The following is a 22,383-nucleotide window of genomic DNA, read 5'->3' as shown; positions in this document are numbered from 1 at the left end:
CTCTGAAAACTTTCCCACAAAATCAAGCCTCTTGGAACTTGGCCTTCTTCCTAAATCCCAGGAGGGGAGCCTGTTGGGTTCCCCAGCACAGTCCCACACAGAGGGACATGGCTGCTGCTGGGTCGCCAGGACTGGGAGGCCGCCTCCATCTTGTCCCCAGGACAGCAGAGCCCAGGGCTGCCCGGGGTCTCCCCTGGCCAGCACAACACCCAGCTCTGCTCCTTCCTCCCTCCCCACCCGGGCTCCCTCCTGCTCCCCTCACCATGGCCCTCCTCCCGCTCCAGCCTGTGGGGGCCACTCTTGATCCGAGCCCCGAGGTGCCCTGTGCCAGGACAGGGCACAGAGAGCTGGCAGAGGGAGGGGTCGATGCCGGAGGGTGTCCAGGCTGTACCATGGGCTTCCGGGTGAGGGTCCCCTTTCCAGCCTCCAAGGACACCCTCAAAGAGCAGACCAGCCCAGGATTTTCATCCAAGAGGTCACACTCAGGAAGGACAGGGCGAATGCTCCATGAACAATTCCACTGGCTGCAGGTGAGCCCAACAGCCCTGGGCAAACAGGGCCCTGGGTCATCCTGGGAGGGGACACCAGAGTGTCAGGGCTGATGGCCCCTGAAGACACACGCTCCCCCCAGGCCCCCTTTCTCTCACCTAGCCTGGGCTCCAGGGCCGCTCTCCTGGCCCCCTGTTCCGCCCCTGCCCACGGGCTGGTTTATTTCTGCTCATAAGACTTCCCATGGCAGAGTCAGGTCTCTGGCTGCTGGCTTCAGGTTTTAATTGTTTTTCTCCCTCTCAATTCTCTGGTGGGCTCCCCTCGGGCCTGCCCCCAGCAGTGGGGGGAGGGCGGGGCTGCAGGAGCATCTCGCCCGCTCTGCTCTGCGGCTTTATTTGTTCTCCTTCCCTTTCCCCTTTCTTCTCCCTGCAAGGGCCCAGCCTCTGTGATTAAGCCTCCAGGTCTCCTGCTGCTTCTAATAGGCCTGCGGGCTTGACCATCTGATGAGAACCGCTGCGCCAGCCTGCTCCGAGCTGGCGCTGGAATCTCCTAGCGCACGGTATTAATCATCACTGTCAGGCCACTCGGCCTAAATACGTCCACCCAGCATAAAATTATACCAAACAGGAGAAAAGAGGCCATGACGGGCCACATACTGAAAACAGACATTAGACAGCCCCCGCCCTCAACCTGTCCCCCACACGCCAATTCCAGGGTCCCCACCAAGGCCTCTGCCCAGCTGAGTGCACAGCAGACGGCTCAGGGTGTAGGTGGGACCACACTTGGCACTCACAAGGTCCCGTGTTGTGTGCTCAGGGGACTCAGAGGAGGACGGGGGCTCACCTCGGCCGTGGGGCCTGTGTGCCAGCAGCAGGCGCCACTCTGGGTGCCCACCCTTGGGCACTTTTGTACACACTGTTGGCCTCAGAGGCTCCTGGGCCGAGCTCTGGCAGTGCCCAGGAGGAGAAGGAAACCAGAGCCTGGCTCAGGGCTGAGACCAGAGCTGCCCGAGAAGGCAGCCCAGGAGCCGCGGGCTGGAGCGCTAGAAGCTGGCCCCAGGCCCAGACGCCCCGCTCGGGCTGGCCCCCGGTAGCTGGGATTGTTTCCTCCCTCCCCTGGCAAATGGCGGAGCTGGTCATAAAAGTTAACCAGGTGTGAAATGCATGCTGCCTGGGGTGAGGGGCAAGCTTGGAGGACAGACGGTCCCCCTGGGTCGGCCTGCTCCCCACCTGGGTGGTTCTGGCCCAGACAGTTGTCTGCAGAGCAAGCAGGGAAGCAGGGTGTTTCTTGTGACATCTCAGGGTGGACTCCGCCCCAGAATGCCTGTCCCAGCACCACCCGCAGCCCTCTCACCCCAAAACACCTGGCTGAGGAGTCTGGGTGCGAGTTCAGGCATCCCTGCTGGGCACTCACATCCCAGTGAGTGCTGGACTGACCCTGGCCAACGTCCCGGCAGGGGACGGGCAGGACCCTGGGCAGCCTCCTGAGGGCAGAGCTCCTGTCTCCCACTGAGGCACCTCACCCTCACTGCCCCTGGGAGCATTGTCGAAAGAACCGGTGGCCCTAACTCAGGTCTGTGGGGCCTGGGGACATCTGGTCATGCAGAGGACTGCGGAGCTCGTGAGAGCAGCACTGGAGGCTGGAGCCCCTGCATACAGCCCCTGTGTCCCAATGACACCCAGGGTCACGCTGGCGGCAGGCTGAGCTGGGACTCACGGAAACAGCCAGAAGGGCTACACAAGCCCAGAGGATGTCTCCAGACGTCCTGGAGGCCCAGAGCACCTGCCCCATGGTGCTTTCCCTACTGGGGCTGAGAGAAAGGGGCACCCCACCAGCCGCAGCCCCTGGAAGCTCTCCTGCGACCCCAGGCCCACAGGACGGTTCTAGTCGGTGCAGCCACCTCCTGGGACCACGTGACCTGCACCAGACACCTAAGACTAAAGTGCTGTCCAAAGTTAAGTGGCAGGATTGCCCAATATGGGGGACTGGCTGATAAAGAGTCACGGCCTGCTCTTCACCCCTTGGGTGTCCTGGGCCCCTTGCCCCTGGACTGCAGGCCTCTACCAGGGGTAGGCCAGGTGGGGCAGGGCCTTAGGGCCCAGAGCCACCTTTCTAGGTCATGTGCGTGGTGGCAGGGGAGGGCGGCACTGGGCAGGGCTGGGAGGTTTGCAGGGGACGCCTTCCCCATACTAATTGGCTGAGTAGATACCGGTTGGTTCCGTGGCGTCGATGTCTGTAGTCCTGCCTGCCCTCCTCCCAGCAGGTCAGGGTCAGGACGGGCTAGGTGAGCAGCTGATGGCCCAGAGGCAGCGGTGCTGGACGCTGAGTGTGGGCAGGGCGCCATGTGCACCCAGGTGGGAGAGGAGGCCTGGCCTGCTCCCTGAAGGGCTTTGTGGCCAGGTTGGAGGAGGCTGGAGTGTGACCCAAGGCAGAAGGCCACAGTCGCCCTCTGAAGCCCAGCACTAAGAGGGGGGCATAGGAGGTCCTGGGCCACCCCTGGGTCAGGCAGGGACGGGGCACCAGGACCAGGCTGCGAAGGCTGGGAGTCCGAGTAGGGGATGGGTCTAGCCCACGGGACCCCAGACCTGCAGGGGCGGGGCACAGGAGCTGCAGCCTCTGCCGCTGCACCTCGCACCAGGGGCGCAGGAAGGGGCCCCCAGACCCCCAGTCAGTCATCTCGGTGTCCTGTCCATCGAGCCAGGGTTACATGGGACAGTCCAGCAGAGCTTTCTGAAGGGTGTGTGTGAGGAGGCCGGACAGGTCAGTCCCTTCCCCCGTGTGAGGTCCAATGCCGTGTTCTCTTTGAATGATGATGAAGAAAAGGCTCAGTGGCCCCTGGAGAGGGGGTGCCGTGCCCGTGTCAGTCTGTTGGTCTCTCAGGCTTCTGGATTCACTTGAAGGAAGGTGTTTTGGGGGACTCCGCGTGAGATGGTGGGCACCCCAGCCGAGTATGAGATACCAAGACACCGGTGGCTCCCGCTGCCCAGCGGCTCCCAAGGGCTGTTCTGGAGCCCCCAGAACCCCACCCAGGGCCCCTCGTCATCTCTCAGGCCACACAGGAGAAGCCAGCGCCTGGAGCGCCCCAACCATGCCCTGTGAGCCGGAGCCGGGAGGTGGCACAGGGCCGGGGCCATGTCCTGGCCACCAACACCTGCTGGGTCATACCCCATGGTCTCTGAAAGTTGGACACCCTGTGGGTCTAAGAACCTCCCCCCCAAAAAACAATCCCTGCCTAAGCTCTGCAATGAGTGGGGTGCAGACACCGAGGAGCAGCCCTCCTGGGGCCTCCCGGGAAGACCGCAGGACGCCCCCCCGCCCTGAGCCAGGCAAGCGCAGCCGCGGCCCAGGACCCCTCCGAGTTCTGGAACAGCACAGTTTGCTTTTCCCGGGAGCCCATGACGGCATTAGTAAAACCTACTTGATCCTAAGCACACACCACCCTCACCGGCCAGGGTCGGCAGGCGTGCGGGTGGGCCACAGCATCTGGGGTTGGTGGAGTTGTTCCAAAGGTCCCAGGCCCTGGCCCCTGCACCAAGTCCTCAGTTCCCAGCCCGGAAGCCCAGGGAGAGGGCCCTGGGTGCACTCGGGCCAGGCAGGATGACCTCATGACAGGGGGCCTGGCACCTGTGTTGGCTCCCAGTCCCCTCCCAGGAGACAGGGGTGGGCAGCGGCTTTGGAGAGTCCCCCTCCACCGGGGAGAAAGCTGCAGGGACACTGCCCTCTGCCCTGCTGGCCCAGCCTGTTGGAAGAGCATCTCCACCACACAAGCTGCTGAGGCTGAGCCGGGCTGTGGGATCCGTGGTCTCAGTCTACGCGTGTGGTAAGGTCGTGCCTTATGGAGCAGCTCCACAGAGAGGCCCCGTTGACCGGCCAGTGAGCCCGTTTCACCCACGAGCAAGCCGGGGAATCCCCGCTGCAGGGACCCTCAAACCCAGGCTCTCTGCCTCTCCAGGCAGTGGAGGGATCCGCTCTCCTGACTGTGGAGCAATTTCACTTTCGACTCCACAGAGTGGGGCAAACACGCTGCACGGCCAGTTTTCACCCGCTGCAGCCCAGAGACAGCCACAGCCATCCTCACCCTGCCGTGGACCATGAGCTCTGCCATGCAGACGGCGTGGCTCATCTCTGCTGTCTGGGCCAAGTACGGGGCTGCCCCAGCGGCCTGTCCACCTAAGACAGACCCAGTTCCTGTGACTCCAGGGCTGAGGACTCCCACCTCAGCCAAGAACAAGGACCTTATTCTCAGGCCGGGCAGGCCTCCCTGGGTCCCAGGCCTGTCCACGTCCACACACAAATGGAACCGCTTCCTTCACGTCCCTGTGACAGCTGCACACCCGGGCCAGCCAGCCCGTTCCCAGCTGGAGAACCTTCCAGAGTCCTCCTCCCTCCTCCCTAGAGCCCAGCTCCAGCCCAGGGAAAGAGACCCCACCCAGGGCTGGACAGAGCCCCACCGGGAGCTCACATGCACCCTTCAGAGTCCCCCAGACTCATGGCCTCTGCTTCTTTCCTCCTCTGGACCAGGAAGCACCATCTTCCCTGGAGGCTCCAGCCTGCACTGGAGCAGGGGTGTGGACGGCTTGCACGGGCCACCTTCCCGGTCCACACCCACCATGGACCCGCCTCCCACCCTGCCGCTTGGCACAGCACACAACAGCAATAGCTGAGAGCACCTTTTGTCTACAAGGTGGCCAGGGGTCCTCAACTGGCCACTGTGCGCCCCTGCTGGGGCCACGGCAAGAGTTGGTGGTGGTTTTCTGCTGGGTCACTACTGGCATCTGATGGGTGGAGTCTGGGGAGCCTCTTGGACATCCCACGGTGCCCAGGAAGGAACCCCCTGCCCAGGACAGAATGCCCCAGACCCAGAGGTCCCTGGAGATGCAGTGCAGAAGCCCTGCAGGAGGCCACAGTCTAATTCCACAAAGCCACTGGCATCGCTGACCGGAAAAGACGTCCCAGAGCAGGATTCCTGCTGCACCCTGGGGCTACGTTAATGATTCAGGTGTGCGTCAGCCATTGAAGGGAGATGTGCTGGGCATGACCACAGGGCTCATGTCCTGGCCCCGTCCATCTGCGTTCATCCTCAGAGCCGAGAACGGGGCGCTGGCCCAGGGCCAAGGGGACAACACAGACATGGTGCACTGGGCCAGTCCCTCAGTCTTGTCCTCAGACCAAAACCACAGTAAAACCCCTGGCTTCATGGGTCACAGGCTCAGCCCACCGGCCAGGGATCTTGAAAGGGGCCTTCTCCGGATGGAAGAGCTTCACTCTCACCCTCAGAGCGTGGTGCAGGTTGAGACCAGGGCGTGGGCGGCAACCAGGGAGGTGAGGGGCTGTAGACAATCACCTGCAGCCCCTGCTCCCCGCGGCCCCGGGTACACAGCCCGCTTGCTCCTCCAGGTGTGGCTCCGAGCAGGTAGAACACAGCCTGAGCTTCCTGCTCCTCCCCAGTCAGAGCCTGGGTCTCCCACGACCCCGGAAGAGGCAAGTTGTCAGCCCCCTCCCCGCACCAAGCCCTGCTGAAAAGTCTGTGACATCTCTCCAGTGTGCCTGCAAGGTGACGAGCTCGGGGGAGCCACTCGCCAGCCGGCCCCGGGAGGCAGGCGTCGCACACGGAGGAGTTGGGCCGACAGTGGGAAATCGGGTGCAGTGCCACCGCATCCCAAGTCTCCACAGTCATCGTGCGATGGTCAGGCCAGGGGGAGGCCTGCCCCCAAACCATCTCCAGGGAATGGACGTCGGTGGCACTGCCAGCCTTGAGGAGTGGAGGGACAGCCACAGCCACGGCAGCCCAGGTCGTCATCCATCTTGGATCCTCCGACAGCCGGTCTGCGAGCAGAGTCTGTCACTACTGCAGTCCCCAGCAGACAGACAGACAGACGGGTTTTAAGTGCAGAGTTGTTTTCTAAGTACAGAAAATTGGGGTCCACAGCCCGGCCAGGCCCCTCCCTTCATGCTGGCTCTGGGTTCACAGAAACAGCCATCCTGACCCCCTGGGATTCCTCAGGGCGTCCCTGGGTCGGGGCCCAGGAAGAGGCACCACCCTGCCCCACTCAGGGCCCCTGTCAGAAGCGCCGCCGCAGCCCCAGTGCCGCCGTCCACGCCATCTGCAACGCATCTCTGCGCAGTTACTGTGCGGCTCGGGTTTCAGCCTCTGCTCCACCTGTCAGCGATGTTTATCCTCATCCACGCTCACGCTCCTCTCCGCGGCCTCCTCTTAAAGGGTCTTTAGAAAGTTGTTGGCAGTCTTCACTTCTCTCCCCCTGGAAGGAACAGCTTCCCCTGTGTGCTCAGGGAACATGCAGGATCTGTCCATCAGCAGCCCAGAGCTGGAGGCACGGGGGCGGCCCAGTACACACAAGGTCCCCCGCGCCAAAGTGACGCTCACGAAGGAGCTGGCATCGGACACGGCTTCACACGTGTCCACTGTGCAGGCGCTGGGCAAAGGTGCCACGGGTGTGAGCAAGAGTTGGGCCTGCAGCGCCCTCCAAGAGCACAGAAGTGCCCAGCCTGCCTCCTAGGTCGGTCCCTTCAGCCAGCTCAGTGGCCAGGGAGAAGAACAGCCAAGTGTGCTGGCCCCATGCACCCTACTAGCAGGCCACAGTCCTTGTCACTTGCTGTCACATAGCTGAGAGATCTGGTGAATGAATCAAACGCTGCTTTTATCTGTCATCCTGGACACGATGATGACATCATCCCTAATGATGACCATATGTGCAGAGCTTGTGTGTTACTGATCAGGGACTTCAGGCCAGGAGAGGGTCCCCTCTGCAAGCTGCAGGCTCCTGGATCCTGGGCCGACTCTTTGTTCCTGAATGGCGGGCTCGGCTCTGCTGGGACAGACGTCTCCATGATCTGTGACGGCCATGTGCACCTTCATCAAGCCACGGGTTCGCCCAGACCACGGTCCCTCTCCGCCAGGGACAACCAGGACCAGTGTGCTGTCTTTGGGCACCAGCACTGCCTACAAGCCACCTCAGAGGCCAGGACAAGTATTGGAGAAGACTCTGGCACAAAGTGTTGGGGACAGGCTGCCTGGCTGCCAAACTGCTGTCCCCTCCACCACGCACGGAGCAGCAGAGCCAGACACCGTCCTGAGGTCCTCCCAGGGTTCTCTGGGAGGGAGGGGGAAATCCACAGGGGCCTCTGGGCATCGAGACAAGAGCGAACCTGGCCAAGCCACCAAGGCTCCGACACCAAGTCCACGCTCATGACACCAGAGGTCCTCGGAGCTGGAGAGACGGCCCTCAGCTCCCAGCAAGACCCTCGCGTCCTGTGGACCCGAGGCCACTCTGCGTCTCCAAAGGGGAACCAAATGGAGCCAGATGTGCGGCTGCCCGGCCGCTGCAGGAGGGAGGGGCCCCGCTGGCCAGGGTGCTGCCCGCTCTTCTCCAGCAGAGCCACTTGTGTGTGACGGAGCGAAGACACGATGGAACAATCAGGGCAGTGTCTGCGGAACAGTGTTCCATTGAGCGGCCTGAAAGCCCTTCTGAAGTGGGGGCGGCCTCCGAGGCGGCATTCCTCACCCCACGTCTCAGCTCCACGGGGCGACGGCAGGACCTCAGGAGCCCGGCAGAGGCCCCGGGCGGCCTTGGAAGCACACATCTGCTCTCACCGTCCCCAACTCCCAGCAGGGGCTGGAGACGGGGTCTCTGGACCTCAGGAAGCCCTCTGCAGCCAGAGCCAACACTGAGCACGAAGTACCAAGAGCCTTCCCCAGGGTCTGCTGCTGGGGTGCCCGGCTTCACGCCAGCTGAGCAGAGCTGTCCCTTGGAGGAGGTGTGGGTCCCCAAGAAAGGGTGTCCCAAAGACGACACCTTGTGCGTCTCCGGAGCAGTCCGCAGCCTACCCACCGTAACCCTGAACCTCATCTGGGGAATAATAAGCCAAAACCCCACCAAACCAGAGGGGAACAGACCCGGGCCTTGGGGAGGAAGACCCCAGTGTCTGGGGAAGGAGTGACCCGTCCACCTGGCACCGCCCCAGAGGGAGGATCTGTCTGCTGGTGGCAGCTCCCTGGACCATCCGGAAGCAGAGGAAGGCACCCCTCTGGACTCAGCCCCACCCCTGGCAGCTGCCCCCCAGTAAGCATGGAGCCCCCATCTAGCTTTGTCTTGGGTCAGCTCTGGGGACCTGGCCCTCCTTCTAGCAAATGCCCCGCCCAGTGTTTGTAGAGCAAGCCTCAGACTCTATTGAAAAGCCAGCCGGGGCATGGCGACCGAGGGCTCACCACGGCACCCCCAGAAGGCCCCCCGAGGACCCAGGTGACTGAAGAAGGCGCAGGCTCATGGGGGCAAGGCAAGAGGAGCAAAGGAACCAAGGCCCAGAAGTCCTCACACCTGGGAGGTCCAGAGGCTCCCGGAAGGGAGAGAGGGGCCCGGAGAGGCCAGGAGCACAGCAGGTGGGAACAGTGGCAGAGAACGGGTGGGTTCGGGTGGTCATCTGGAGGCCAGTCTGCGTCTCTGAGAAGCCACGCAGATGGTGGAGGACACCACACTGCGGATGGCCGAGGTCATGGGAAGTAGGTGCCCTGGGGTCTGCAGGGGCAAATCTTGGAGGAGGATTCCCGGAATCAGGCCCTAACAAAGGAGGCGGCTCCTCACAGCCTCGTGGCTCCTAGCTTCTCCGGGACTACTTCCTGCTGACGTCCTAGGCTCTTCCAGGGGTCAGGGACACACAGCCTACACAGCTTCCCTGCTGGCTGCTCTCGGCCAGCCCCCAGGGTCACAGGTGTTTGCTCAGAGCTGAGCACCCCCCCAGCTCAATGTCAGCTCAGGGTCATGCAACCTCACACCTCGGGACCAGTCAGCCACCCCTCCTCACTGCTCCCTGAGAGCGAGAGGGACCCTGGGATCTGGGAGGCTGGCAGGCAAGGACCTCTCTGAAGGGGCCACCTGACCCTCAGCTGGGTCAGATGGCAGGTACAGCTGTGGGACCTCAAGCCCCAGGTCGGGGCTGCAGGCTGCCATCTGCTGCCCGCCTCTCCCCCACGGAGCTGTGTCCCTGTCACACTGTGTTCACAGCAACACCCCACACCAAATGACCATGTCACATCATCCTTAATTACACATTCCATGGGAAGGTACTCATCTCTGCGACCTCTCCCACCTGCGGAGGGTCCAGGCCCTGTCATGCTCACGGCCAGAGGAGTCTGGCCAGCTCCAAGGCCCTGTGGCTCCCGGGCGCTGCAGACTGTGTGGGCTGCTGTCTCCAGCAGGAGGCTGGCTTCCTAGGGTCCCCTCGTGTCACTCATAGATGTCTTCATGGCTGAGAACCAGACGCAGCCTGGATCTCCCAAGTGTGAGATGTGAGCTCAGCTGTCTTGGCTCTGACCACCTCCCAAGCCTGGTGCGGCTGCCGAGGGGGCACACAGCTCACAGCTGCCCTTCCAGGCTCAGCCACGCAGCGCTAACGGGCAGCTGTTTCCCACAGCACGACAGCCACCGTGAAGAAACACGCAGGAAGCTGAGATGTTAGGAGCAAAAGCCTCCCGAAGAAGGAGGAGGAGGAAGAGGAATAGGAGGAAGGAGGAGGAGGAGGGAGAGAGACCCAATCCCAAACATAGGCACGGCAGCCTGGGCAGAGGGCCCGGCCTGGCCCCCGCACTGCCCGGCATCAGGAACCGTGAAGAGGCCTGGGTATGCTTCTGTCCATGCTGTCCTCTTGCCGTGTGGCCCTGGGCATAAGAACTGGCGGTGAGGTGCACACAGTGCTCCCAGAGCTCCGTGCGCTGGCTCCCCACGTCCTGTGGGCCTCTGGAAGGGCATGCTGTCCACCGCCAGCCCCGCCCTGCCCTTGACAGCTGTGCGAGTTAGTGCCCCCCGGGCCAGGGCTGTGCTCAGGTGGTTTCAAGGTGTTGGGGGCTTCCTGGCCTGGCTATCAAGTGGAGCCCAGTGGCCCTGCCCAGCAGCCTCGTCTTGACCTGGTGACTTACGGACCCAGAGTTGCCTGGGATCGGCTGCAGCCTCACGAGGCGCCTGAAGGCTAACGTGAGCCCCTCACCCCAGTCAGCCCAGTGATGGCACTCTCCCACTTCTGCTCAAGTCACCCCTCACCCTGGGTGCCCATCACCCACCCCACACTCCTGGCAACAGCCTAGTAATGACCCGCATGTGGCCCCTGGTGTGAGGGGAAAATTAAACCAGGATTTGTGACCACATGGCTGTTTGCTGCCCAGCAATTGCCTCCTCCCCACTTGGCTGCCTGGGGACAGATGGCCCCGTAGAAACAGAGCCCGAGAGTTTAACGATCAGGCCAGCCAGGGCGACCCGAGGTCTGCGGCACAGGTGGGACACGTTTACTGCTTCAGAGGAAGCGGCGTGTCCTGGGTGGCCCTGCTGGTTCTGAGCCTGCGTGTGCCACCAACAGGTCTGTGTGCTCTGCCCCTTCCCTACCCCAGCTCCGGCCAGGTCACCAGAACTTCCCCCCAGGAGATCCCGAGGAAGGCACCACCAGGGATCTCTAGGGAATCCCTGGTTCACCTGAGCCAGGGACCCACTTGTCCAGGGATCCAGGGCCACAACCTGGGTTCACTGGGCATCAGGAAGAGAAGAGCTGGCCACAAGTCTCCCAGAGCTCTACAGAGACCAGGGTCCGAGGGTGGCTGCTCAGGTGGGCACTGGCCTGGGGGGTCCCATGTGCAGACAGCCCACCCTCAAGCTACGGCACTGAGAGTCACAGGTGGTTAGATGCTGTCTCCACCCTGGGTTGGGGGCCATCCGTCCCCTGAGGATCAGAGAGAGGAAAGGGGGTGTGTGGCTCTGTTTGGGAAGGAAGGAGAGGCACTGAGGAGGGGGGCTTCCTGGCTGTTCCTCCTTCTCGTGACTGGGGCAGCAGCCTGAACTGCCGAGCCACTCGCCTCCTGCACTGGACCCGAAAGATGGGCCACTTTTCTAAGCTGTGGGTAACAGGGGTCCCAGGATCTGCTGGCATCCTCCAAGTCAGACACTGGAGCACTCTGGGCAGCTGGTGCCCCAGATGTCAGCCCTGATGTCAGCCACAGGCCAGAGGTGTCAGGCCCCAGAGCTGCTGCTGTACACACAGGTCATAAATACTGCCTAAGTGGCTCCTGTCACTTGACCGCAGCCTCGTTTCCATTCCGCAGCAGCAGAAGGTGATTAATGAGAATTATCATTAGCACTAATCAGAGCCGTTTGGGGGAGGTGGGGGTGGAAGGAAATGCCCTCTGTGAGGCTGCGGAGCCCACTTTGAAGGGTATGTGTTGCATGTGTGTGGAGGGGGGCACACGCTCATGCCCTCGTGCACCCAGGCACAGGACCAGGCTGTGGGGCTGGCCGGCTGGAGAGGGTCTGGGAAGATGGGGATTAGGTGAGGATGAAAGTCGCCCGTCCTGTCTGAGGGGCCCCCACGAGGCCGTGGCCGCCCCGGCATGCCGACAGCCCGAGAACACAGGCTCTGCACAGCTCGGCCCGGCTGGAATGAATTCTCTCCTGCCGCCAAACACGACCATGACTTAATGCGCTTGGCGGCTGCTCGCAGACTGGACGGGCTTGGCCAGAATGAAAACTGGGCTGTGGCTGAGGCCCTGGCGGGAGGTGGGCATTCTCTGTGGGTTCCGTTTCCTCCTTCCCACCAGCGCGGCCCTGACCGCTGCCCGGGGCCTCCTCCTGCTGGGGACGCCCTCTCCCTCCTGGCCGAGGAAGTGGCCGACCAGGGCCGGGCACCAGGCGTCCTTGCTGGGGGTGGGGGGGGGCCTGGAGTGGCCTCCAGATACAAAGTGTCCTTTTATTGGAAATATCAATTCAGAAAGGGGCTAGTAGTAAGCCGAGAATATTTGGATAAACTTGACAGCCCCAAAGACTGAAAAAAGACCTTTTGTTCCCCACAAGAAGAAGGCTGCCGTCCCACCCTGGGCTCCTGGAGCAGCTCCAGAGAAAACTGAGGTCGGAGTAGAAAAACGATCGGGGCGTCTCGCGAAAGATCTGGACTCTCGGCCCGATGTTTATTATTATTTATCTTATTTTTTTATGAGAATGTGTGGTTAACATCCTATTGCGTAATACCAGACTGTAACCGTGTCCGCGAACACCGTGGCCAGTCTGCGCAGCTCTGCTGGCGCACAAAGGGGACCTTGTGGCATCTGCGGGCGGCGGGGGGCTGCACATGGGTTATGTTCTGCTGGGCTTTGTTTTCGAGATGTCGGCGACCCATTTGCGAGGGTGTGAGCATCTTGTAGCGTCTGCACCCTGATCAGCGAAGAGGCTGCCGCGGCGGCACCTCGTCTCAGTGCCGGGGAGGGTCCCCTCTCCGTGCGGGGACAGGAAGCCACAAGTGTGGTGCGTGGTCATGGCTGGGAGGGGTCTTCCCCAGCACAGAGGGAGGCTGACTGCAGGCTGCTTGCTGTGGCTGGGGGCTGGGCCCCCCTAGAGACTGCCTTTCCACTGAATCCGAGCCTGAGGCACCATCACACTTCTGGGGAGACCCTGGGACATGACGGGTGGGTGGCCAGTCCTCGCACCTCCCCAGAGGAGCCGGGGTCAAGGATACACACCCAGCATGTGGCTCCTGGATTTCTGGGCCGGATCTCTGCCTCTGCTCCAGAACACGGTGGTCTCTTAGTCCACGTCGGGGACCTGAATCTGCAGTGTTCGGGTCCCTTACAGGAAATGGCCTGGTATTTGCTCAGAACCCCTGCGTCGTCCCCCCCCCACAGAGTGCAGACCATCCCTAGAGGACCCGTAACACCCCAGACCCCCTCCATGTGGGACCGCGGCTGCCACACCGTGTCATTCAGGGAATGGTGGCGAGGAAGAGAGTCTGCTCACGTTGGGCACAGATGCCGTGGTTTCTGGAATGTTTTCAATCCCAGCTTCGTGGAATCCACGGACACAGAATCCAAGGCTAAGGAAGGCCAAAAAATGGAGGAAGTCTATTTTAAAGTAATTGCATATGAATTTATTTTTTGAACTGATAATACTTAAACAAATTACTGGAACAGAGAGAGGACTTATTAAAAAGGTTATGATTCTGTAATGGTTCTCATTAAATTCTGTAGACGTGAATTTGGATATGAAATTGAAAAAAAAACAAGCCCGTCTTCAAATCAAGGCACAGGAGCACGATTCAAAGTGATTATTTTTATTTAAAAGGTCATCTAAAGCTGGGTGTGGCGGCGCGTGCCTCTGATCCCAGAGACTCGGGAGGTCAAGGCCGGGGAGGCCCAAGTTTGAGGTCAGGCTGGGCAATTGGTAGACCTTGTCCTAAAACTAAAAACAAAAAGGGCTGGGGATGGGCTCAATGGTCAAGCACCCCTGGGTTCAATCCCCAGTGTTAAGGAAGGAAGGAAGAGAGGGTGGGAGGGAGGGAGGGAAGGATCACTTAGAAATGCCAGTGCTTAGCTAGGGAGACTGACAACAGTGACTTAAAGCGCTGCACGTGGAAAGAAAGAGGAGGCCCAGGAGAGGAGAGGGGGTCAGGACACTGTGCCTCTGACATGCCAGAGCCGAATCTCCTCAGAGTCCAAGAACCTTCTAGAAAACAGTCCATCCACCCCCCCAGGGGGTTGGGTAACATACAGAAACCACCTGGGACCACGGGGACCGATTGTCCTTCCACAGCTGCCGAGGGCTGCCTGCTCGGGTCCCTGCCTGGACAGCGCTCACAGTGGACTCCGGGATAGAAATCCCGGCTCAGGAGCCACTCCAAGTTCTGCTCTGACACCTCTCTCTGGAGGGAAGTCTGGGGACGAAGGCACAATGGTGGGGCTCTGGGTGGGACTGCCACTAGACCCAGAGATCCCCAAATTGAGCAGAGACCATTAGCCTTGCCTCCCCTTAAACTCATCTCCCCTGCGGCACCTGCTCCCCGATGGGGAAGGAGCCGTCTTCGCACCAAGCCCCCCTCTGGGGAGAGTTCAGGGCAGTCACCAGGGAAAGTGCCCCAGCTCAGGACAGCCAGCGATGACGTACCGCAAGCCACATCTGCCCTGATTCCGCAGAAGATGCCCTTCCCATGGGCTTTTCTGCACATCCCAAGACGGTGGAGAAGCAGCCCCCCGGAGCATGCTCCCCCTCCCGCTCCTGAGGGAGGACCAGGTCTGCTCCCATGTTTGTTCAAAGGAAAAAGGAGAGTAGCAGAATCCCCAGAGAAAGGTGCTGATTCAAACGCTCCTGGGCCCCCAGTTTGATTTCTGGGTAATGGGCTACACTGTGCCCTCTGCCCTGCAGCCCCTCCACTGGGTCACCGGCATCAGGTGAATGCTTGTGATCAGACGTTTAGTAGACCACTTGGATTCTATTCCCCCGGCTTGAGTGGATGCTGGAGTGAAGCTGGTGAAGGGGATCTAGGCAATGCCGCTGTGGGGGACACATTTGGTCCCTTTGATGTAGGTTGTCAACAATGACTAGCTGGGACATGGGCAAGAGGGACAGCTGCTGGTTGGTTCCACCCACGGCACAAGATTGATGTGGCCACACCTTTGTCTATGAATCATTTCAAACTTGCTGATTTGACCTGTCCTGCCCAGTTTGGGAAGGAAGTTGGCTTTCAGCCCCAAGAGAGACATCACTGGCTGAGCCCACATCCAAGGGTAGACCTCGCAGGCAAAACCATCACCAGGACCCAGGTGGCCTCTGGCTGGGACAATGCTACCCGAGAAGCCCATCTGACTTCCCTCTTGTCCTGGCTGCTGTACGTCCTGCAGCTGGGAAGGAGCAAGGGTGGGGGGCACTGGGTTCCAGTCAGTGGACCCTGGGGCTCATCCTCACTCTAAAGTTGGGCTCTAGGACCCCTGAAGACATCAGACATTCTGGAAAGCAGGGTCATCACCACAGACCATTTGGAGGAAGAGCACATTCTCTCTCTACAGAGCCAAAGCAAGCCCAGGCCCCAGCGTCACTCTGTGCCACCTACCTGGGAGAAGCTGGAGCTGGCCGTGTGCAGTGCCTCCAAAGCCAACCCTGTGTGCACCAAGACTCCCTTGCCAATGACCATTTTTGTCCTTTGAAGAGCAGCGAGAGCCGTTTCTTGTGGGGATTGGCAAGGTATTTGCTTGGACTTGGTCTGTTGAGATTTGAGCTATTTGCAAGAGCTGACCTCAAAGCATCAGGCTGATATGGAAGGCGGTGAGTCACCAGGCTACCCCGCACTGAGGAGAAGGAAGAGGGATGGGCTCTCGGGGATGGAGTGAGTGGCAGGGAAGGCACCAAAAATAACCTGGCCACCCACCAGGCCTGTGCTAGGCACCCACTGTGTGCCAGGACCCACCATCCAGCCACAGCCTCTGCTCTGGAGAAACAGGCCACCCCAGGAAAGAAACATCACAGCCACGGCACTGTCCTCAGGACAGGGACCCTGTAACACCAGCCCAGGAAGAACTGCAGCTGTGACTCCCACAGTGAGGGTCTGCAGCTCCTTCGGCAGAACACAGGGAGGGATTAGAAGGAAAAAGGCCTGGACCAGAAAGACAGAAAGACCAGTGGACCCAGGGGAGCGTGGGGAGTAGTCGGGGCTGTTCTTGGTTGTCTTCAAGTGCCGTGATCCATTCACACTGTCTTCCTGGCTCCGAGAAACAACCAAGTGAACACTTGAGGTCCTTGCCATCTGTGAGGGGGAAGTGAGGCAGGCCATCGTCACGGCCAGAGTATGCCATGTGATGAGGATCCTATTGGTGGGATATCAACTTAGATCTCACTGTGGGAGCTAGAAAGGTTGTGGGGGACACTGCCTCTCCTCCAGCCAGCCAGCCAGCCACTTCTCCACACTTCTGTAATCTGTCCATTCAACACCCATCCGTTCACCCATCCATCTACCATCCATCCATCCACCCACCATCTATCATCCATCCATTTATCCACCCATCCATCCACCATTCATCTAGTATCCATCCATCCACCACCCATTATTCACCCACAATCCATCCAAAATGCATTCACCCACTCATCTATTTATCATTCATCCATCCATCCATCCACCCATCCATTCTCCATCAACCATCCGTCATCTACCCATCCATTCATCCATCCATTCAACATCCATTCATCCACATATCACCCATTCAACAACCATCCATTTACCCTCCACCTGCCATCCATCCATCCCTCTATCTACTATCAATCTGTCCACCACCCACTCATCCAACATCCATTCACTCACTCATCCATTTATCTATCCATCATCCATCCAACATCAATCTATTCACCCATCTTTCATCCACCATCCATCCATCTACCATCCATCCAGCCAGCCAGCCATCATCCATCCAAATATATTCACTCATTTATGCATTCATCTATCCACCATCTACTCAACACTCATCCAATCCACTCATCCATCCACCATCTATCCATCCATGCACACACCCATCCATCCATCCATCCATCTTCTCATGGAGACCTTCAGTGAGTCTCAATGGACACTTGTTTCAGGCAAGGCTCTGGGGAAATTCTGCTTACCCTCGGCCCATCCTCAAGCAGAGGAGAGATTACCAGGGTGGGACAATTGGTATGTGTGATACTGGTCTTGACAGCATGAAAGCAGCCAGGAGGGCAGCCATACCTGCTGCCCAGTCTGTCCATCCCTTTTTGCTGTGTGACCTCTGGCCAATCACTAAAGTCCTTTCTGCCTCAGTTTCCTCACCTGCAAATGTGGAAGGAACAGTGGCTGCCCTGGAGTGGACGTGAGCATTCTGTCACTCGGTGACAGGTCTCAATGACCATGCTCGGCTGGAGCAGTGTGGGCCACAGCATCTGCAAACTCCAGGGGGTGCAGAGGAATGGTGCCCTCCTCCTGCCCAACAGTGAGCTGGGAGAGCCCCCAGGACAGGCATGGTGGGCCTGGGTTCTGTGCATGGCTGCCCTCTCCAGGAAATAACGGGTGGGAAGACTTGGAGCCGCGTCCAGCTGACATCTGGTTCTCCTGAAGGTCCATTTGGAAGTCCCTTCCCATGTGAAGCCTGTATCAGGGACGCACGAGAGGGTATGAGGGTTGGGAGCCTCCCTGTGGTTGTGTGCCAAGTCCCACTGGTCACCTGGCAAGGGAGCTTCCCAGCAAGGGGACCTGGCTGGGGATGCCCAGGGTCCCTGGCGGGCTCCTCATCCTGGTACTCAGCTTCCACTCAGTTTTTGTCCAGCAAAGCTGAGGCCCTGCTGCCATGGTGCCCAGGACCCCACCTGCTGCTATATTTAGAAGCCTCTGCCGGTGACATGAGCTTAGCTGGTTGCAGGGGACTCCTCCAGCATCCGCTGTGGGGGTGGCCAGGTCTGCAAGCTCTGCAGTTTGTCACCATCTAAGAAGCAGAAAAAGGTTATGAGTGTGACACTCCCAGGACCTCGCCCGCCCCCCACGGGGGGTGGCTTCCTGTGGCAGCCCTGGCCCCGCGTACCCTGAGCAGGGGCACAGCCACAAGCATTTGGTTTGGGGTTGTGGGACCTTTTCTTATTAATCTTCTTTATGATCAAAAACCAAACCAAAGCAAAAGCATCTCACTTCATAATGTCAGGGCTGAGTGCTGGGTGCCAGCCCCAGGCACAGGGCCGCCCGCTCCCCCCTGACCGCACGCAGGCTCCAGTGTGAACTACTGATGGGCCCTTGGTGTCTGCACCCTCAGAAGAAGCAGAAACGGCCCTGTGTCCCTCCCTCCCCCAGGCCTTGGCCAGGGCTCTGGGCCTCACCCAAGACCTGCTGGAGGTGGGGGACAGGGGATAGGACAGGCCATACGTGGACACTGCACACTGGGGAAATACTTTGCAAACCCATTGGGGACCTGGAGGATGCTCCGAGGGTAGCCGTTGCCAGAGCAGATGGCCTGGACACTGCTGTGGTGGTGGCTTGGGCGTTAAACTCTGGGTGGAGTCTGCCAAGAGCAGCAGGTCCAGAGGTGGGCAGCAGTGGGTGGGCTGAGCTCGGCCACATTCCAGAGGCTTCAGGAGAGGGCTTTTGTTGTAGCAGGCACAGGACTTGTCTTGAGCTCTCCCAAAGCAGTGCCTATAGGGGGGAGACAGGGTGGACGGAGCCAGCCCTGGACCCTGCAGGGCCCCCTGAGCAAGCAGACCCTGCGGCTCCAGCAGCCCCCACAGCTGTCAGGAGCGGTGTGCTCTGTGCCGGCTCTTTCATGGGCCCCTAAGCCCTTATTCTGACCCCGTTGTCCACACAGCAGCTAAAATCCCACCTATGCCCACACAAAATGCCCCCAGAGAGCAAAAGAGAAGCTCAAGGGGCCCTGAGTGGCCAGGACTCAACTCACCCAGGTGGCCCTCCCCCGAGGCTGACCGCAGTAGGGACTCAGGATGTCCTCCTGGGGTGGCAGGCAGGTGAGCAGTCCAGTGGAAAGGCCACAGGGTGCAGGGAGGAACGAGCCCCTGGCACCTGCCTCCTGCTGCGTCCCTGGCCAGTCCCAAGAGGCCCTGTTGGAGGCTGTCTGCAGAGAGTGGTCAGAGCTGAGAGGGGCCGGAGCTCTTGGCTGGCATCAACAAGTCACCCAGACAGTTTTTGCTTTGAATTCTGGGTGTCATGGGACCCACTTGTGACCTGCTGGGCTTTCTCACGTGGGCAAGGCTAATGTGAGCGTCAAGAAGCGTTTTCAGAGGAGACGTGGAAGCCGGTTCTGTGGGAGTCGTGGGTACAGTGCTCAGATTCACCAGAATTAAACAGCTCAGAGGAGGATTTTGACAAAAGTAGACTGGGCATTTGCATATCAAGATCATGAAGTGACCCGAGGGAAAGGACGGTGGTCACAACACTGGCAGGAGAGCCACTCCTCCTCCTGGCCAGAGGTGGCCTGAGGGAGTGTGGTAGAGTGGTCAGTGCTGGGCATGGCTCGGGAGCTCCGAGTATTGCCAGGGCCTGGGGGGCTTCTCAATACTGCCGCTGCCTCCACTTCCTCCCCTGGAAAGCAGACCTGCCCACCATCATGACAAGACCCTTCTCTACCTGTCACACATCTCAAAGAGAGACTGGCACAGCCAGCGGCGGCCCCAGTCAGCTCACCTGACTGTCATACAGCATGCCCTTGGGGACGTGCCCGAGACCTAGAACCCGCGGCACAAACCCGGGCTCGAGCAGCCTCCATGGCAGACGCGGACTCCGTGACTCGTTCCCAGCAAGGTGGCCGAAGGCCCAGACCTCCTGGGCACACTTGCCTTTGGGGCACAGGCTGTGACGGCTGTCCACCACTCAGTAGGAGGGTCCTGGACTCCCATCAACTGGCCCCAGGCTCAGCAGGCACCCAGCAGTGGGCCCAGTTCTGTGAAGAGCCCCTGGGCCCCACCCAGGAGTCTCTCCAGCGACAGCGGGGTTTCACTAGGGGACCGACCCTCTAACCTGGGTGTCAGGGGGAGCTCCCCACCGCACCCAGGGTAGAGAGGACCCCCCCTCCAGGCAGGGCTGGACACACAGGGTTCCATCCCGGGCGCCTTCAGCAGGCTCTCCGGGCGACGCAGGTGCTCCTCGGAGCTCACCACGCGGACAGCACCTCCGGCAGCCGGAAAGCAGAAGTGGGGCTTCCGAGTGTCCAAGGGGCAGTGAGGCAGGACCCCAGGGGGGCCACATTGGTTGGGAATGGCTGTCAGGGCGGGCCCCTGGAGGAGGGGACAGCCTCCAAGGCCTCCGTGGTCTCCCCCAGTTTGCACTCACCATCTCTGGCGGTTCTCGTCCACCCCTCTGGCTGCCAGTGCAGGCATCTGCCTGCTGGTCCCAGTTTCAGCAGACCCTGTTTCTCCTGGCCATTGTCCATCACCCGAGAGGTCTCTGCACTCACACCGGTCTGTACCGTACTCCTGTTCGCTGGGACAGGGAGCACCACGTGAAACTCCAGTCTGCCCCTTTATTTCCAGTGGATCAAGAACCTCGGACCTGCCACCACGGACAAGCCCCGTGCTACGGAGGAAGCCCCGCCCCCGAGATGCCTCACTGAGGCCACAGGGGCACGATGGCAGGGCAGAGTGTGGGGACACCCTGGAACATGCTTCTGTTCAGGCCACAGGAAGGGCCTGAGATCCAGCTGCAGCAGGTGGCGAGAGGCGGCCCTTGAGGCCCCAGGTTCGCCCAGCCCCCTTCTCGGCCCCCTCTGCTGTTTACCTGAGATCCGGGCGCGGCTCAGGTGAGGCACACAGTCAGACCGCTGCCCACCTTCTGCTATTCAGCAAAGCTCATGGACGGCGGGCCTCTCCCTGCCAGGTGTAGCCCCAGCCCCAGGGGGCAGGGAGAGGTGCAGGTAGCTAACCTAGAAAAGATGGAGGGGACCTAGTGGCCAGAGGAGGAGGAGGAGGCCCCCGGGAGAGGGCGCAGGCTCGGGAACTCAGCATTGGGGGGCGCACAGGGTGTCACCCCGGTAGCTCCCTGGCACCCAGAGTCTGAGAATTTGTGGGAGTGACCCGTGAGCCCTGAGAGGCTTACACAGCACCCCAGAGTCTGAGGATTTGGGAGGAGAGTGTCTGAGAACCCCAGGGTGTTCACGTGCTTTTGGGGTCTGATTTCTGGTCGGTGGCTTTGATCAAATCGGGTACAGGATTTGGAGGCTCTTTCTCCGACACGTGTTCTTCTTGGCCTGGCTTTGGGTGGAGAGGCTCTTCCCACACCAACTCAGATGCAAAGCCAACGCCTTCGCGGTCGGCAGACCCTCACCATCAGGCAGCAGGCCCCTCCTTGCAGCATCTGAGTCCAAGGCCTGGGACCCTGGCCTTCCCTCCCCCACACAGACCCCAGCCCTGGGAACTCTTCAGTGGAGACCAAGGTGGCCTGGGGCCTAGGAGGTACGCCAGCTTCCTCTAGGGTGGGCCCCAGCCCAGTGCCCTCTCTCCTTCCCTTCCCCTCCCCTCCCTCTTGCTCACCCATCCCTCTTCCAACCCCCTCCTCTCAGCCCCAGCAAGTGGGCCCCAGGCCTGCTGACCCCGCCCCAGGGCTGCCGTGAGCTTCGCAGCCCTGCCTGCCAGCCGGGGTTCTCCTTCACTTGATCAGGCACCACCAAGCCCTTGAGCGTCAGGATGGGGATTTACGAGCTCGTCCGGGCTCTGCGTCCACACTGGACAGAGGTGTTTCCAGAATGCCTTTCCCTCCTCCTTCCGTCACAAGAATGGACTCTCTGTTTCAGCTGCTGTGGTCGCCATAAGTCGTAATCCGTGTGTGCGCCTGTGCCCGTCTGCACAAGCATGCGTGTGTCGTGTGTGTGAGCACCGACCGTCAGGAAAGGAGCCACCAGGCCTAGCACCCAGGCCGTTGCTTTGAATCACCTCGGGGTCCTTCAAGGAGGGGTCAGGGTGAGAAGCGGAGCTTCCCCCACTTCCCACTCGTCCTGCTGCTGGCCCCTGAGAGGGTGGTGTCGCCATGGCACTCAGGACCCAGGCCGAGGGTGGACGCGGGGCCTGGCTCCTCCCGCATGCTCAGAATCCATCAGGCAAGCCGACGGCAGACGGCTCGGGTCCTGGCTGCACACGCCCCGGAGGCCAGCTGTTGGCCATGCCCATTAGATGTCAGAGAGCCAGCCCAGCAGAGGGCCACAGCAGAGCACAGGAAACCTCAAATGACGTGCGAAAAACGCCGTCAAGGTCAAGAGAACTTTCCGTCCCTTCGCTTCATAACTCAGCATTTCTGATGGGGGGGATTTATGAGCTGGGGGAGCGGCAGCGGGTTGGGGGTCCTGGGAGGCCAGGTGGGGGTGAGCGGGCAAGAGGGCGGCTTCATTTGGACGGTCTGGGATTCCCGAGGCTCAGCCCCAAACAGCCCAAGAACAGGCTTTCGATGGCTACGTGGACAGGGGGCCGGATTCCAAACCAGGAGGGAGGCTCGGTCCTGCTGCCACATCGGCCGCCAAGCAGCTGGTCACTAAAGCTGACCAGGGGACCCCATGGCTGGGTTACCTCCCTCCTTCCCACCCCACGACTCGTGTGTGAGCAGAACCAAGCACCTACCTCCTCCGTCCTCTCTCCCACCCAGTTCTTGTCT

The 22,383-nt window shown here is 60.6% G+C and overlaps 1 protein-coding gene and 1 long non-coding RNA gene across 14 annotated transcripts in view; one reads left to right on the top strand and one right to left on the bottom strand.

Annotated features, from left to right (window-relative positions):
• Positions 1-22,383, top strand: part of Prdm16 (PR/SET domain 16) — a 318,869-nt gene that overhangs the window by 238,647 nt on the left and 57,839 nt on the right. The window lies entirely within an intron of this gene.
• Positions 13,569-21,158, bottom strand: LOC110599545 (uncharacterized). 5 transcript variants are annotated; one of them, XR_013427331.1, is made up of 7 exons: positions 20,521-21,158; positions 18,689-20,226; positions 18,209-18,365; positions 17,616-17,731; positions 17,083-17,398; positions 15,358-16,047; positions 13,569-14,184 (listed from the first exon to the last, which is right to left on the bottom strand). It is a non-coding gene; the product is annotated as an uncharacterized LOC110599545 (long non-coding RNA). The 5 variants fall into 5 exon arrangements; XR_013427330.1 differs by having other exon boundaries at positions 18,209-18,429; positions 20,521-21,157; XR_002485559.3 differs by having other exon boundaries at positions 15,358-15,592; positions 15,712-16,047; positions 18,209-20,226; positions 20,521-21,156.

Source organism: Ictidomys tridecemlineatus, chromosome 11, assembly GCF_052094955.1.
Source record: "Ictidomys tridecemlineatus isolate mIctTri1 chromosome 11, mIctTri1.hap1, whole genome shotgun sequence".
Lineage (NCBI taxonomy): Eukaryota > Metazoa > Chordata > Mammalia > Rodentia > Sciuridae > Ictidomys > Ictidomys tridecemlineatus.
The sequence above is the reverse complement of the archived record's forward strand: the minus strand, read 5'-3'. Positions and strand labels throughout refer to the sequence as shown.